At 36.8% G+C, this 18,364-nt stretch overlaps 1 long non-coding RNA gene across 2 annotated transcripts in view; it reads right to left on the bottom strand.

The window, feature by feature from the left end:
- Positions 1-3,054, bottom strand: part of LOC134477762 (uncharacterized) — a 29,265-nt gene extending 26,211 nt beyond the window's left edge. Inside the window, exons 1-2 of one of the 2 annotated variants that reach the window (XR_010049959.1) lie at positions 2,746-3,054; positions 1,426-1,781 (exon numbers count right to left, since the gene is read on the bottom strand). This is a non-coding gene — a long non-coding RNA (uncharacterized LOC134477762). The remainder of the gene's footprint in view (positions 1-1,425; positions 1,782-2,745) is intronic. The other variant, XR_010049958.1, reaches the window with a different exon arrangement.
- Positions 3,055-18,364: the final 15,310 nt, after the last annotated feature.

Raw genomic sequence — 18,364 nt, 5'->3', positions numbered from 1 at the left:
CCAAGAAATTCAGCCAACAGAATCAACAATCAAAAGACGAAGTCACTCATATACACATCAACCCCTGTACAGCGTTCTTCCAATAAAAGGAACAGAGGAATCTGAAAATGACTTGAAGTCATCCTCAGTTACATCTATAGCTACATAAATAAAATATCCTCACTTACAAGAGTCTGCTCTTTTTCAACAGTGTTTCTACTTATGATTATATATAGGGAATGAATGCTATATAATTTGAGTTAGAATTTTACTAATTCAAACAATATTATTTCAACAGTGTTTTTCTTCATTAAGTCTCCCATGCCACCCATCACGGGGGGGGGGGACTATTTTACACCATTTTATAAAATTTTACCAAATAATATGTCAGCAAATTAACGAGCTCCTAGAAGTTAAGAATCAAGAACCTCAGAATCATCTCACCTAATCCACGTTCATCAGCACCTCAAACCTCTCCATTGCATCTATGACATCCGCCAACCCCTACTTCAGTGAAAAAGGCCAATAGTCTAAATTTTTTGAATGGCCCTAACCTTAAAGAAGTCTTCATGACATTAATTTAGAACTGGACAGACATCAAAGAGAGGACCATAAACCAAGGGACAAAACTGAGTCCGAATCCTGACTTTGCCACTTGCCAGCTGTATGAATGGGGGTGAATTATTTGACCTCTCTAGGTCTCCATTTTACCACCTGGAAGTAGTAACAATAATGACATCTGTGTTCTGCAGTGTGAGAATTGAAGTGTTGGGACAGTTTCTGGAAGGTAAGTTCTGCATGAAGTTTGGCGTAGTTCTTCCTTTGACATTCAGTATCTAACGTAAGCTATTAGAAAATTGCTAATGCTCCACCTAAGGACCGTAGTTCTTGTACAGTTTTTCATACTGCACTTTTTCCATCCTGATCATATTCAAATTTGTCAATGCCTTTTCGAAAACTAGATTTCAATTTCAATCTATATTACTTGTATGTTTGGACCTAAACAACACAAAAGATGTTCACACAACAATTTTCAGTCAATGTCTATTTTATATCTGTGAATATATCCAAAAAACTTATTTTCATAAGGAGTTGGAATCTCAGCGGGTAAAATGAGAAGTTTTTGTTATATTTTCTTTATTTTTCTATGACTAAAGTCAGTACATATAGTGAGTTCCCTGCCACTGGATAGCAAAGACTTAACCTGAATTAATAGAAATCCGTGTTCTTCTAGAGGTGCATTACGAATCTGGAGCCACAGTTCACAGAACTCAGAGTTTTAAGGTTTCAGGGATGGAGCAGGAGCCAGAATATGGCTATCAGTGAGTATCTGCTGCCCACTTCAAGTGTCCTGGTTCCTTTCCAGACTTCATTCACTGTTTACCTGCAGGGTGGTCCTCCACTCTTCCACTCCCCCCAGTATTCCTTTCGTCAAAGTCTACTTACCATCTTGGTTCTCTTCTAAATCACCCTGGACCAGGAAAAAAAATCAACTGTGGGGTACTCCTCTGAGCTAGGAAAAGTTGCTATTTTCAGGCCCTAAGGTCATCTGCTGCCGAAATGTCATGTCACTCTTTGAGGCTCACGTCTCAGAGAAGAGAGGCTTCCTCACCGGGCTAGTGACCAGGACTGGAGCCTGCGTTTCTCCACATCCACATATACTGTGCATGGACAGGGAACTGTCTCCTCTGCTTTCCCTCCTCCGTGGTTAATCCAGCTTTCTGCCAACTTCTTTCTGCCAGGTCTTCCCCTGTTCCCTCCGAATCTCTTTGTTCTACAGGAAAGTGAATCTTTGTTCACCTCTGCAAAGGACATGTTGAGTTCTATTATTCCCAGTACATCTAGGCTCCTTTAAACATCAGCTATGAACTTTAAGTCATTAAAAGCTTGCTTTCTCCAATGGCAGCACTTTCCTGAGAAAAACAAAGTCAGCATCCCTAAACCCCAGGTTGGGTTTTTTTTTAAAGGACAGTGTTAAAGATAATGGGAGACATGAGGGACAAGTATCAGAACTACAAATTTGGTGAAATTCAATCAAATTAAGTCAATTTATGATCAAATAAGAAATACTTTCTCAGCACTTATTCCGTGGGAGGCACTATGTGAGATGCTAATACACAAAGTCCAATAGGACACAAGCCTTGCTCTCAAGAAATTCACTCATCTTTCCAATGCATCTAATTATTTCCAGTCTCTTTTCTTTTGTTTTATTTCAGACCATATTAATTTGGGACTGTGTTATTATAAAATTTTTTTCACCTGTCTCTGTTTTAAACCTCTTGCCTTTCAGTTTTATGTGCTTCCAACTTATTCTTCGCACTTTCTAAAGCATAAATCCAATCAGCTCTTTCTTTTGCTTAAAAATTTATCATATCACAACTACCTTCAGGATAAACTGCCAAGCATGGAGCTTTGTGCTTGAAAATATTATATCTTTTAGTTTTGAAAACAGTTCTACCTGATAGCTGTTATAATCTCATTTTTTACAAATATGCAAACTAAAGCTTAGAAATCTTAAACCTTCTTGACCCAGTCCAAAGAGTGAGAAGAACCTAAATTCAAATCACCTTTCTTTTCTTTAGATTTGTTGCTGTTATTTTATTTTATTTTACTTTTTGTTTTAATATTAATGTCCTAGTCCCTTCATGACACTCATGTTTTCTGGAGAAAGACTGCTGTGTCTACTACAGCTACCCTTATCGCTGCAGTGCTGACGATTTCACTTTGGAAAGCTATTCTTTATATTATCAAAGAGAAGACACTTACCTAGGTGGCCAGATCAGGAACTCAAAGGAGCTGTCATGGTCCATGGATGACAAATGTTGAGCCAATCACTTTTACACGAAATATATCATAGACAAAGATTTAAAGAAAAAATACTAAGTGACTGTTCCAGTTCCTACACAATGATATTGTGAGAGTAGGATGGAAATTCTAGTCTCCTGAATTCTCTGTTCACTGAGGCACGCTGATCCACTAACCAAGTGATGTAAACCCTTCAGGAACAGCCCACTGTAACAAGCAGCTTAACATCTTTGTAAGTTTTTTAAAATGACAATTAATCACATCTCTAGAAGTCTATGATACGGCTAAATGGCAGTTCACAGGAAAACCTCAGAAAAACCGAAGTTGCTTATGACCATAAACTTCACTCAAAGTTTTTCCCACGTGGTTTCAATATTTAGTTGGAGTGACAGTTGGACGTAATGGTTTTCTTTTCTCACTTTCTTCAGAAAGCAATCTATCTCACTACTTCAGTGCTTTCCAATTTTTTAAGCCTTATAAGCCCTTTATATAAAGTTGAAAATCTCATGACAGCATTTTCTCCACTCTCAGATCCTATCCTGACCAATGAACTATGTGTATGCAAAAAATTAATTCTATTTCTTGTGTATTGTATAAGAAAAACATTTCATTTTATTTTTTATATTATTATAAATAAAAGGCTGTTCTATATTTTAATTATTTTTCAAATTTCATTACATCCACTACTCATATCCCATTTTGGACCTCCCAGCTACTAAACCAATGGTATGTTTTTACCTCTTAGTCTGTGATTTATTCTGTTGCATCATTACAGTTCATGTTAAGGCTTGACATGAGTCTAAAGTTGTCTAAATATTTAGAATATTTGTCATGTACAAAAGAAGTCTCAATTATAATAGAAATCAAGTAATAGAGATGAAATGATCAGATTCACAGAATTTCCATGTGGTGCCCAGGGAACCAGATTATTTGGCCTCATACTTTCCACCCCAGACATGTGGAATCTGAATCTCTAAGTCTACAGATGAGGACTCTAATTAAGCACTCCAGCAGAGTCTAGTAGTCTCCGGGATCAAGAACCACTTACTCAGTTTTCTTCCATCATTTGATAAGTGACAGAATTAAAATGTAAAGAGATTGAGCATGACTCACCCAATTCATTGGTCTAATTTCAGTAGCTTTTCAAAATGGCCTTCAGAATTTTATTTTCATTATCTCTACTTATTAAATTAAATTTGTTATTCATCCTAATTTTATTATTTACTCTATTTGATATCTCGCTTATCATAGCAACAAAATATATTTTTACAAACACTTTATCTCTTTTACCCAAAAGTTACTTAGACAATGAAAAAAATGACAGAATGAATATGTTCCTTTGTCTTTTTGACATATGATGTCAACAAATCACCAGTAAAGAAATAAGAAAAAGTATAACCTAGATGGAAGAGGCTTATTCACATGTTTCAGAAGATACAGAGATGGTGGGGTGGTAGATGGTATATCGAAGAGCTTCAATCTAAAATCCATGTGCATAAGGGAATCCTGGTGGATATCATGAGTAGACTTTGCAGTAAAGAACGCTTGAGATATGATCAGTTTATAAAGATAAGAGTTAAAGCACAAAGGGCATATCAATGGCTTGAAATTCCAGATTTCCATTCATGCATCACCTTTCCCCAGTCCTATGTACAGATGACAACAGTCAAATGCCTCTGACCTGCCCTTAACAGCAGAATTTTCCAATGAAAGTAAAAGGGCAAAACTTGTACTCAGAAGCACTAAACAGAGCAGAAGGTGTGGTATGGGATAGAAAAGAGAATGAAGAAATAATCACTGGAAAAAATTACATGCTGAATGAATGAATCAAATCTTTATGTGGCTAGGTATCCACTTCTGGGAAAGAAGTGGGGGATTCATCTCTAGAGTTAATGAATGTCTACCTCACATCAAAATTGCATGTATGTATGTGAGGGAAATGAATATCAACCAATAAAACAGCTAGTTGTAGATCCATGCCTATCACCATGCATTAAAGTCAAAGTGGATCAAAGATCTAAGTATTAAAACAGAAACACTAAATCTAACAGAAGACAAAGTAGGTAGAAATCTTGATGACATAAGAGTAGGCAGAGAGTTCATGAACAAAAATCAAACTGCATGGGAAATATTTCCCAGAATCAACAACTGGGATCTCATCTTAGTAAAAAATTTTTGCATGTCAAAAGAAACTTTCAACAGAGTGAAAAGAAAACCCACAAATTTGAAAAATAGCTTATCCAGTAGTCCCTCAGACAAGTCCTGTAATGTTTACAATGTTTAAGTTTTATTGGTCTTGTTCTCTACTGTTTTGTTCAACTTTATAATAACTAATGAGATAGACAATTCTTCTTAAGGAAGCAAGAGGCATTATGGTAACCATTGTTGATAACCTTGTACTCTGTTCTTACATCATGTACTATGTCTATCCTTGGTTTTGACTGACAGCTTTGTTTTGCCATATTTGACTTTATTCCCTTCCAAAAAAAAAAAAAAGTAATAAGAACTAAGGAATAATAAAACCCAAAATGTGTAAATTTTGTTGTAAAAAAGAGAGAGAAAAAAAGTGCTCTAAAGGATACAACTGCAAGTGTGTTGAGGGGTGTTAAATAGTGACCATAAGTGTGTTGAGGGGTGTTAAATAGCTGACCATATTAATGTTTTTGGTTGGATCATTGAACACAACTTTTGCAGTCTCTCTGTTTGAATGTTCACTTTGTATGCTTTGATACTGTGACTTGAGCAACTATCTCTAAGACGATAATGTGTAATCTATTAACTGGTGATTTCTTACTGTTTTTTTGTTTTTGTTTTTTTGTTTTTGTTTTTTTGTAGTTCTGTATTACTTGTACCCTTACACCGCTTTTTTTTGTTTTTTCTCTTTTTCCTTTTAAATAAAATTAAAAAAAAAAAAACTAGGCCCCCAAAATTCAAGGACCCAATCCAAAAATGGGCATCTGAGGTGTATACACAGTTCTCAGATGAAGAAATACAAATGGCAAATAAAAAATGAAAAAATGTTCAACGTCAATGGTCACTTGGGAAATGCAAATTAAAACAATACTGAGGTTCCATCTCACCCCAGAAAGAATGGCCAAGATCAAGAAATCAACCAATAACAAATGCTAGAGGGACTGTGGGGAAAAAAGAGCTCTTCTCCACTGTTAGTGGGAATTTAGGCTGGTGTAACCACTGTGGAAATCAGGGTGGAGGTTTTTTTAAAAAGCTAGGATTAGAGGTTATATTTGACCCAGTTATCCCACTTCTGGACATTTTCCAAGAAGAACTGAAAACATCATATCACAATGATATATATGCACCTATGTTTATAGCATCACAATTTGTAAAAGCCAAATTGTGGAAAGAATCCAAGTACCCATCAATCAAGGAATGTATAAAGAAGTTGTGATATTTTTACACAATGAAATACTACTCAGCTATAAAGACAGACTGCATCGAGACTTTTATAAGCAAATGGATGTGCCTTGAGACCATAATCATAAGTGAAATAAATCAAACTCACATGTGTAAATACTGTATTGTCTCCATAGTAGAAGAAACTGAAAAAGTAAATATGATCCAAAATCCACAATAAGTACTGTGTAAGAATAAGGAACTGCTCAAAGAGGAAAAGCAATTGGGATCGGGGAAAGGAGGGAAGAAGGAAAGGAAAAGGAAAAGACATAAATTTGTGTGATAGCTAAAATGACTATAATAATAATTGTATTAGCTATTGAAAAAGCTATTCATATGATTAGAACAATTTTGCCTGTCCATATCTGTTATTCTAAGCAACCTTTTTGAAGGTAACAATATGCAATATTACAACCATTGTCAACTCCTATCATCTTGTTTTGTAAACCTATATTGTTATTGCATTGAATTTGATGCTGTTTGTCTCTTTTGGTTTTCATTTTTCTTCCTTGTGTCTTTTTTTTTCTTAAATAGATAAAAATAAAATTAAATAAATAAAACCGAGTTCTATAGCAAATCACCAAAAATGAAGGCAGCTGGAAATTTTTGGTATTGATTTGCCTGGACTGTGTGACAATGTACCACAGACTGAGTGGGTCAAAGAACATAAATTTATTTTCCCGCAGTTCTAGAGGCTGAAAGTCTGAGATCAAGGTGGAAGTACAGTTCATCTCTTCTGACACTTCTTTCTTTGACTTAAAAGTGCTATTTCTCCCTTTCTCCACATGACCGTCCCTTTGCTTGGGTGTTCAAATTCTTTTTTCTTATAAGGATGCCTATTATACCGGATTAAATCTTCTTTAATGATCTCAATTTAATGAGATTACCTCTTTAAAATCGTATCACTAAATACTTCCATACTTTGAGTTTAGGAGATCAATACACAAATTTTGATAGGAACATGAATTAGCCTATAATAGATTTTTAAAAATATTTTAATGTTTTACTAGTAATCATGACAATCAAAGATCACTAGACGTCTTCTCTTATTGAAAGAAGCAAACTCAGCTAGATCAAACCCAAAGAAAGTTAATTTAGATAACCAGCAAAAATTCCAAACACATCAATTAGTATCTTTAAAGAAATATCAGAGAATTTCAAATTTATAATACTAGAGCAGAATATTGGAGAAATCAAAATCAGGAACTTTAATTATTAAGTAATTTAAGTTTTAAAAATACAAATAGGAAAATAGATGGAAGAAAAAAATCAAGATATTTAACCAAAAAATTTAAGAGCCCAATAACATGAAATTGTATACACAGATTGAGAAACTCAATATAAGAAGAGTCAAATCTGATTAATAAGAATTTCAGAAGAGAAAATGGGAAAAAAATGGAGACAAAAGTATCATCAAAACCTAGTACTAAGATTTCTCCAGAATTTATCAGCTACCTGTATTTCCCCCAGACTCTAAGTCTGAATGCCCCTTTTGGCTGCCTGCTTATTATCTCCAGCTGAATATCAAACAGATGTCAAAATTAAATGCCCAAAATTGTACTCCTCTTGTATAATCTCCCAACTTAATAAATTAAAACTTCATTTTCCTAGTTGCGTACATGAAAAAGTGAAGCATATTTGAATGACTCTTGACCCCTCATTCACTCCTGTAATCAGCTGGACAGTAAGGCCTGCCGTGTCTACCTTAAGAATGTCTGCATGATTTGGCACTTTAACTACTTTTACCTCAATCGAGGGCTACTAGCAGCAGCCATCTATCACGTGGCTTGCTGCAATGGTTTCTCGACACTCTACTTCTACCTTAATGCTTTTATAATTTTTCTTCTGAAACAGCCTGAAAAATGTTTCTAAAAATATAGCAGAATATTTCAATTCTCAGTTCATATGTCTACAAAGAGTTCCTTTTCACTTAAACATTAAAAGCCTTAGAAGATTTACTGTGATGGTTATTAACTCTACTTTACTTGATACTCTCTTTAAAATATTTGTACAGATCTTTTAATAATATAAATAAAATCATATCCACTTTCACAATGTTAAGAAAAATCAATAATGTTCCCATAGCAATACAAAAATAAAAATGAAACCAAAGTATAATGTACACAATAATACAATATATTGTATTATAGTTATTATATTATATATTATATTATAATTATTGTATTATAATATAATATATATTGTATTAATAAAAGTTCAAATAATAACCTATAAAAGTCTTCAAAAGTAAGATGTTTCTCATTGCAAATCACTTCTGCAACAGAAGGCAGATACAAATATGATTGGGTGGCTCAGATGTCAAAAGTAATACCACCACTGTTCTGGTTTGTGTTCAGATGGCAGCCAGCAAGCCTTGTGCTAGCTGGTGGCCATCTAGCATTCATGATTGGTTGGTGGTCTAGCGCTGGGACTGGTAGTGTGAGTGCTGCACCGCCCAGAGGCGGAGCTGACATAAAATGTAACAGAGGCAAGGAGGATTTCCCCTGTCTGCCCTTTGCTTTTGCTGTTTGTGGCTGCCATGAAGAGCTGCCCCCGGCCATGCCACATGACATTGGAACCAGCTAAATATGGACTGAAACTTCCAAAATTGTAAGATAAATAAACCTTTCCTTACTTCACTTTGGACATCAGGTATTTTGTCTCAGCAATGAGAGAAAAGTAACCAAGACAACCACTAATGGCATTATTTTTCATAATGATATATAGTATGAATACATGTTTTAATATGCACAATGGATTTGTGCCTGAAAAAGTTAAGAGTATGGAAGAAACATTTTAAAAATCCATCAGGAATAAATATAAAGTAGAGTAAAATTTAAGACCCTATCTCTTCCAGAAAATAGAATAGTTTCCAACTCATTTTATGAGGTCAGTATTTCTATACTATCACCACGAGATGAAGATCAAAAAAACTGCAGATGAAGTCTTCATACATCCAGATGTAAAATCTCCAACATATTATTAGCAAATCAAAACCACAAAAATATGAAAGAGATAATATATCACACCTCCCAGATATTTCTGGCCCAGTAATCACAAGAAAAGGCACTGGAGTACCTGTCAGACTATTTGAAGAGGCTATGCTGGACATCATCTCAGCTGAGCCTTCAGACAACTCAGGCTGCAAGTGCATAAAAGACCCTAAAAAGAAGCATCCAGGTGAGTCATTCAGCACATGACATTTAGAGATAGAAGTAAACTGCTCATAGAATACACTAAATTTGGGGTGTCTTACTATGTAGTAATAAATGACAGGAACACTACTGGAGACACTTTGCACTGACATGTGGGAAGTACTGGGGACCACTGATCGACAGGCTTTTGTAGACATTTCACAGGACAAGAAACAGAAGTGCAAAACCCAGAAAGGGTCAAAGACCCTCCTCTTCAGCATTGCCCCAGGCTAAGAACAGAGGACAGATCGAATATTTCTGCCGATGTAGCTGCTTGTTTCTTGGCTCACTTTCAGTAAGAGTGAGGCTACAGAAAAGAAAATTTCCAAACTTTAAGAGTAAAGGCTTTACAAAGGGTAGGACAATTGGGCAACTCAAATCACAAAGAGCAACCCGTGGCGCATTCAGTTCCCCATGTCCCTTATTCATGCCAGAATGTTCTTTTACCCCTGTAACCACCCTACGTTCCGGTAGAATTATCTTAATCTATACCGTTGTGGGAGGCATCTATGGGAGGCATTCTTTGATGACCCTAGTCAGGCTAGTGCCACTTTCTGTTCCCACAACACTTTCATAGTATTGTGATTCTTTCTCAAATATTTATCTTTCCCACTTGACTGAGCTCCTCAGGGTAGGAGACATGTCCTCTATGTTTTATTTCTTTCTTCTCTGAATCCTCCTGGCTTATCGATCAAGAGTATCTGTTTGCTGAATAGTGCGTTTTTGCAAATAAGCTACAGCATAGGCTTCCAAATGTGTATGTTAAAATACAACAGGGCACATTTTGTAAATATTATTTGGTGGTAAAAACAATCATTGCACTTTTTGCTGTTTTTCTGATCACTGAACACAAATACATAGCCATAGAAGCTGAACATGTAAAGTACATGAAAGTAAGTTGGTCAGATTGTACATAAGCCATAGAAGGAGAACAGTCCTTGCTCCTTCCAGCAAAGAATTGTCCTGTAGGTCTGTGGTACCAGGGCTGCTTCAAGAGAAATCCGAATCCAAATTATATGAGAAATGGCCAACCAAATGGTTATCAAGCTAAGTGATGTCTGACATCTTAAGCTGATGTTGATTCTTCCAGTCTGCAGCCCTAATATAGAGACATATTATCCACTGATTATCCCTTTCCACTCAAGTGTCTCTCCACTGATGAGGCTTCCCTAACCATTTTCACGAAACTAACACCTTACACACATGTACACATGCACACATACACATGCAAACACCAAATACCCACACTTACAGTCATTTTCCATCACCTTAAAATGCTTGATTATAGTACACTGTTATTAAATATCTCCTTTACTAGAATTCATAACCATAAGACTGGGGTCCTTAAGTATCTCATTTTCTTATATACCTTCAATATGAGAAATGGTGGCAAAGACTATTGACAAGGAGGCCTGGCACAAGCAAGCGGTGGGCGAGCCGGGAAAAGAACCAGGAAGCATCTCCTGAGATCCAGCCTTGTTGGAACTTAGGGCACTGAGCCAGAAAACAACATGCTATTCTTTCTGGTAAGCAATGGGCAAGCCAGGAAGAGAACCGGTCAGTCTCCTGTGAATCTACTAGGGAGAATCAAATATCCCATCTCCTACTCACCCCCCAGTTAGCAACTAGGGGCCAGAGGTCTGAGCATCTCTTGGGAAGATGACCCTATGCAATACAGCAAATATGGAGGATTTCCTTCTGTCTTCTCTTTGAAGGCAAATATTGTTTTTACTGTTTGCTTTGTTTTGCTCTATTCAATATTCTATTTTGATAGGTTTTATAATGTTATGTTTTTGATTTGGTCCTGCTGTACCTGCTTGAATGGACAGCAATTGTGAAGATAACGAGATATACTATGGAACCTATTACTGTTATCCTGGTATCCTGCTGTGAAGTTCTATACCAGTTTCACTGCACCGACTTGATTGGCTTTGTTCTGTCTTGTTCTGTTGTATTTCACTACCATCAAAGCAAAAAAAAAAAAAAAAAAGACTATTGACAAATGCCTTCTCTGGTTTTCTACTAAAGTTATGCTGCCTTCAGATCTATATCTATTTGTCTATCTATCTATCTATCTATCTATCTATCTATCTATCATCTGTTTATTTCACTCATATGCATGTAAATACATCCCAGCAAATGTCTTCTCTCACTAGTCTTTTTTTTTTATCTTTTTTTTTATTTTATTTAAGGAGAAAAGAAAAAAAAAGCAGAGAAAGGGTACAAGTTATACAGATTTACAGAAAAAAATGAACAGTAGGAAATCACTAGTTAATGGATTACATATTGTCATCCTAGAAATAATTGTTCAAGTCACAAAATTAAAGCTTGTAAAGTGGACATTCCATCAATGATACTGCAAACAGTTCTGTTCAATGATCCAATAAAACTCTGTGATATCATTTTCTATCTTATACACTTAAATATACATGCAGTTATATAGTTTAGAGCACTTTCTTTTCCTCTCTTTTGTACCATGACTATTACACATTTTGGGTTTCACTGCTCCCACGGTTCTTATTACTTTTTTGGAAGAGAGTAAAACCAAATGTGACATAACAGAACAGAATCGGTCAAGTCAAAAGGGTGGACATAATAGATAGTGTAAAAACATGATACAAGGTGATCAACAATGGTTACCATAATGCCTCCCACTATCTCTAATAGAATTGCCTATATCGTTAGTTATAATACAATTGAACAAAACAGTAAAGAATAAAACCAACAAAACCAAAACATTGGAGACATTGTAGGTCTTCAAAAGTAGATAAAAGTCAACGAGAATGGGTGTTATAATGAATCTCATTATCTTCACAGCTGATGCCTAAACTTTCGAACCTGATACTATCCAGCAAAACAGAATAGGGGAACATCAGTTAAAAACCAGATGGTGAGAGTAATACAGGGCTTTAAATTGAGGTAATGGAAAGTCAAAGTGGGTTACTATAATATATCCTGCTATTTTTTTCCTTTAATTAAAAGGATAAAGATAAAAAAGTAAACAATGGAGTGGAGATTGAGATAAAAGAGGGCATAACAACGAAACAGCGCAGATCAAAACATAACCATTTAAGCAGAATAGTGTTTCACCACCAGATAATCCCGACCCAAAAGTAGTTACCATATTGTCTCTTTCCTTGAAATCCTTGAGTACAACTTCGTATACTGTAGCATTAAGTATATCAAAACAATGTAAAACCATTTAAGAGAATGACAGCATTACAGAGTATTTAGAATCGACTAACAGAAAATGAACAATGGTTTCTGTATAATCTCCTTGTCTTTAAAAGGTTTTTGCTTATACTATCGTACATAACAAAATCCAATAAGATACAACCTATTTAGACCATTGGAAACAGAAGAACAAAAGCTAGATGAGACTTCAAAACAAGATGATACTAAATCAGTATTACCTATTAAGATGTCATTTTCTCCAAAATAGCTGTTCCTATCATCCAATCTTCTCTGCCTCATTTCTGTTGAGCTCTTTTTCTGTCAGTAGCTGTCAGTTTGTCTTCTTCATTTTGTTCTCTGCTGCATTTGTTGTGGCCTCCCCGCCACTATTTCTGGGTTCTTTGTATTTTTCTTTTTTTTAGAATATCCTGCAATACTCTGTGTAGAGTTGAATTGGTGGCCGCAAACTCCCCCAGTTCCTCTTTATCCTGGAAGCACCTCGTTTTTCCATCAATTTCCAGGGACAGTTGTGCAGGATATCTCAATCTTGGCTGGAGATTATTATCTTTCAAAGCTTGAATTATTTCCCCCCACACTCTTCGTGATTTGATGGTTTGTGCAGAGAAATCTGCTGTAATTCTGATGGGTGTTCCCTTGTAAGTGGTCTGTTTCTTGTCTCTGACAGCTTTTAATATTCTGTTCTTGTATTGAATTTCTGGAATTTTGATTATTATATGCCTGGATGTTGCTCTGTTTGGGTTGTAGATAGCTGGAGTCCTGTATGCCTCATACATCTGAGTATCTTTACCTTTTGCTAAATTAGGAAAATTCTCCTGGATTATTTCTGTGAGTAGCTTTTGTAGTTCACTTGTTTGTGTCCCTACTTCTTCTTTTATGTTCTTAATCCTTAAGTTATGGATCCTCTTATCATCTTCCTGTCTTTGTATTATTGCTGTTTGTTTCTTTGTTATTTTTAAGAAGTTTTTCATTTCATTCTCCCATATTACAACTCTGCCCTCCAGTTCAGATAGTCTGTCCTTAGTTTCTTTCAAGCTGTTATGCCAGTCTTCGATAGACTTCTTAGTTTCTTGGTAGTCCCTTTGAACCTGCTTCACGTATTCTATGCTTTCTCTGTTTTCTCCATCAAACAATTCTCCCCTCTTTTTCTGTTCTTCCATTCCACTATCTGTTTTTTCTTGGGTGGTGCTTAGCATTTCTCTAACTATTCTGCATACTTCTAGCTTCAGGTCGTTGATAACTTCATTCCTGAATTGGTCTATGAGGCTCTCTATATGGCGCTTTATGTCTATTGGTGCGGTGTCCGCTATTGACTGTTTCTCAGGATTGGGGGCCGAGGAGCCTTTCTTGTTGCTGCCTCTTCCCATATTCTCTGTTCCTTATATATTCAAGCTTATATAGGAGACCCAGCTTCTCTCCCTGTCAGCTACAGCCTGATCAAATTGCTCCGGTTAAGTGTTCCCACCCACTGCAGCACACCAGGAAGTTGCAGATCAGGCAGCCTACGCGGGGGTCGCCCCTCCCGGCCACTGTCAGGCTCTGGGATCTGGGTTGGGCCAGCCCACCGGGTCTGCCAGCAACGTCACGCAGGCCAGGCACTTTTCACCAATCCCGCCCAAGAGGGGGATGTGTGGCTGGAGTCGCCACCGCGCCCTGCTCCTGCAGGACTGCCGGGGCCCAGAAAGTCCTCCGCTGGAGTCAAACTGTTGTAGAGTGTCAGTTTCTCTCACTCACCTCACCACAAGTCAGTGCACGCCTCCCTGCCCGTCCAGTTTTCGACTCCGTTCGCAGACTCCCGCTCTCAGAGCTTCTGCGCGCCTTGCCGAGCCGCTGTAGATGCAGTTGCCGGCCGCGCGGCGGGAAACCCAAATTGCGGCTTCCAATGGCGTGGGGTCCAGCCTCCACACCAAGGCTTTTCTGTTCCTGTTTTAGCACCAGGACTGCATTCCAAGTTGGTTTCTCTCAGCCCAGTTCGTTCCTGAGTCAGCAGAGCATATCTCCACCTGCTTATATCTCCTTAGTCCACACCATTCCTGGCTTCTGAGCCGAGTCTTTCAGAGAGCCTCCGGTAGTTGCTGTTATCTGTCCGCCATGTTCTCCCGGAAGTCCACCTTATCTTTGATAAAGGGGCCAAACATGTTCACTCAGCTGACTATGGAGTTCCCAGACCGGAAGCCTTCTCTCACTAGTCTTAAACTACAGTTACACCCTAAGGGCCAGCTACCTTGCAACATTGATGAGCAAAGTCCAATGTTATCAAATAAGACTTTACATTCTTTGTATGTATGTCTGACATCCTAAAATGTAGAACTAGCTATGAATCACAGGCTTCTTCAGCCCTTCAGAGCTTGCCAAAATGAAGGACTCCAGCTCTAAAAAAGACCTTCCCAATTCTAAAATGAAAATTAAAAGAATTTAGAAGACTCAGAAGAGCCTTTTCACTAAAGAAACTATACTATCAGCTTTTTGTACTAAGTGGGGGAGGAGGAGACAAGATATGAGAGGAATTCCCACAAGTTTGCACTTTGTTTTCTCCAACATGCTTTAACAACCTTAGAGGATGGATGCTCTGAAAGCCTGGGTTGATGAGAAGAAAGCACAGGGCATGGCAACCTAGAAACATGCCCATTGTCCCATGACCCTCAGCACATGCATGGAGGGCTGAGACTGGATGCTTGTCAGTTGACCAGAATGCTCAGCACCTTCAGTCATTTGCATGCAAACCTAATTAATCTTACCGTGTCCTGTTTAACACTTTCACAGCTTTTGAAACCTGTTCTAGCACCTTTATTATACCATTTATTATAGATTTTTATAGAAGTGAATATAATCTTAAAAATTATTAGTTGAAAAAGAAATTTCATGTCAAAAACACAAATGAAAAATGAAGATCATGAGATACATAAATAGCCCCTTGCTGTTAAGTTTAGTTATAAACATTGACACACATACTCACTATAAACAAAATATTATTAGATATTAAACAGATACTATGGGCTGCCATGGTTCTTTGCCAGAAGTCTGTTCTCCTTATTCTTATCCAAGGATGGCTTGGTAAGTCTGGTTATTTTTTATGTAGGTAAAAGGGAAACAAGAGAAGTGAAAAAGACAAATTTGACATCCCAGAGTGGCAGCTAGCTGGAAGATACTAAGTTTTCACTCAGGACCTCTTCCACTGCGTCCTGAAGGAGTATAAGCCAGAGGAGTATAAGACCAATGGGAACCCTAAGACCCAGACCAACAGCCCAGCATGCAGATGCCCATACCTCTGGAGGGTGAAGTAATCAGCAAGGCCAGTTACATGGAAGCATCTAAAGCAGCAGTGAAGAGACAGCATTGGACTCTGGAGAGGAGACCAGTCCCAGACCCCACATCCAGAGGCCATGATCAGCTTCAGACCCACCACATCTCTGGGGTGTAACATGAACATTACCACAGAACCATGAACACCAGCAGAAAGTAGGTTCTTAGGATATGTAGAGAACCAAAACCAACTGAAAATCTTTCAGGTACAAAAAAGAAATGATTTTTAAAATCAAAGATATTAGAGAAGACATAAACAAAAGAATATATGAGCTTAAAAAAATATGGAAACAAAATAAAATACTCAACACAAGGACATCCCAGAAAAAGGGACATCTCCTTTCCTCCTTGAGAGAGGCCTCAATGCAACTGATAGAGGTATATATCATGGGAGGTTTCAATAGAGAAGACAAAATAAAAGAAAAAACAGCCTAGAATTCAGTGAGATGGATGAAAGTAGAAGTCAAATACTGAAACTTTCCAAAATAATAACAACAGAAGTGATAATCCAGTGGAAAAGAGTATAGGGAAAATCTTTCAGGTACAAAAATGAAATGATTTTTAAAATCAAAGATATTAGAGAAGACATAAACAAAAGAATATATGAGCTTAGAAAAATATGGAAACAAAATAAAATACTCAACACAAGAGAGAAATGGAATCCATGAAATAGATCCAAGCAGAGATCCAGGAGATTAAAACCTCCACTGAAAGATATGCAACAGATTGAATGAAGAAAAGGATAGAATTTGAGATCTTAAACAGAATTGCAGCTAGTAATCATGAAAATAAAGATATCCTAAAAATAGCAAGAGACCATGAGAAATCAATCCAGCAGCTATAAAATGAAGCAAAGAAGAATAACACAAGATTGATTGGCATCAATGAGACAGCTAGAGACAGGGAAAATGCCATAATAATGATACATATATATATATATGCCCCTAACACAGGAGCACCTAACTATTTGAGACAGTTATTAGTAGGCATAGAAAATCACATGTTACACACAGTTGTTACACATACATGTTAACACAATTGTAGTGGGAGACCTCAATAATTCATTGTCACCGAGGGGCAGATCAACTAGACAAAAAAGCAATAAAGAAATATCAGAGCTGAACCAAATCTAGACTTAATAGAACCAAATGAACTTAATTGGAAGAAGCAACACCCCAGGGCCCTGCACCAGTGGCCTGGAGAGATGCAGTAAGCCCAGAGAAGAAGCCATTCCATAATGCCCCACCACCATCTGGTGAGTATCAGCAAACCACCACTGTGTGCTTCTCCACCACTCCAGGGACACCAGATCAGAAGAACTCAGATGCCTACTCCAATTACCTACACCAAGGGACTGGCAGCAAAGGTAGGAAGTACCTAGGATGCAGCAAAGGGCTGCAGGAAAATATCAAGACAAAGGAGCAAAATACAACCTCAGCCCACACAGAAAAAGTTTAGGGGACACAGACATAGTAGAAATTTGAAGTCACATAGCTGAAACTCCTGGAAAGATAACAACTGAAGTAAAGAAGCAACTTAGTTCTTGTATTAATTTGTTAATTTTACATGCCTATATCTGATGGTATGGACAGCTATTTTGAAGATAACAAGAGGCATTATGGTAGCCATTGGCTTTTTTTAAATTTTTATTTAAAGAAAGACTAACCAAAACAGAAAACAGGTAGAAATAGTACATACGTTCAGAGAAAAAAATAAACAGTAAGAAATCATTAGTTGGTGTTGTCGTTTTACAAATAGTTGTTCAAGGTACAAAAATGGAACATGTGGGAATTCAAACAGAGATTGCAAAAAGTTCTGTTCAACTGTCCAACAAAAACTTAGTAACATGGTTGTCAATCCTATACACTTAAACATACATGCAGTTATCCATATCTTCATTTATGTTTAGATTAAACAAACTAAAGCAGATTAAAATCATTCTGAACAAAGAATAATAGTATTGCTGGATTTCACATCATGACACTCCATGATCAGCACTGGGTACTGTAGTGTCTTCTTTTTAAAACTAAATTTAAAGAAAGACTAAACAAAACAGAAAATGGGTAGAAATAATACATAATTTCAAAGAAAAAAATAAACAGTAAGAAATCACTAGTTGATGATTACAGATTGTCTTCTTACAAATAATTATTAAAGATATTAAAGTGGAGCATATAAAGTGGGGATTCAAACAGTGAGATTGCAACCAGTTCTGTTCAGCTATCCAACAAAAACTTAGAAATATAGTTATCAATCCTATACACTTAAACATACATGCAGTTACCTATATCTTCAATTATGTTGACATTGAATAAACACAAGCAGGCTAATATCACTCTGAACAAAGAATAATACTATTGCTGGGTTTCATATTATGACACTCCAGGATCAGCACTGGGTATTTTAATGTCTCTTTTTCTTCAGAGTATCTGTTCATTTCATCATGTGTCATAAGATCAGTTCTCATAAACTGTTTA

Source organism: Cavia porcellus, unplaced genomic scaffold (genome assembly GCF_034190915.1).
Source record: "Cavia porcellus strain 051 isolate PalLab524CR breed Dunkin Hartley unplaced genomic scaffold, mCavPor4.1 scaffold_10, whole genome shotgun sequence".
NCBI classification, from domain to species: Eukaryota; Metazoa; Chordata; class Mammalia; order Rodentia; family Caviidae; genus Cavia; species Cavia porcellus.
The sequence above is the reverse complement of the archived record's forward strand: the minus strand, read 5'-3'. Positions and strand labels throughout refer to the sequence as shown.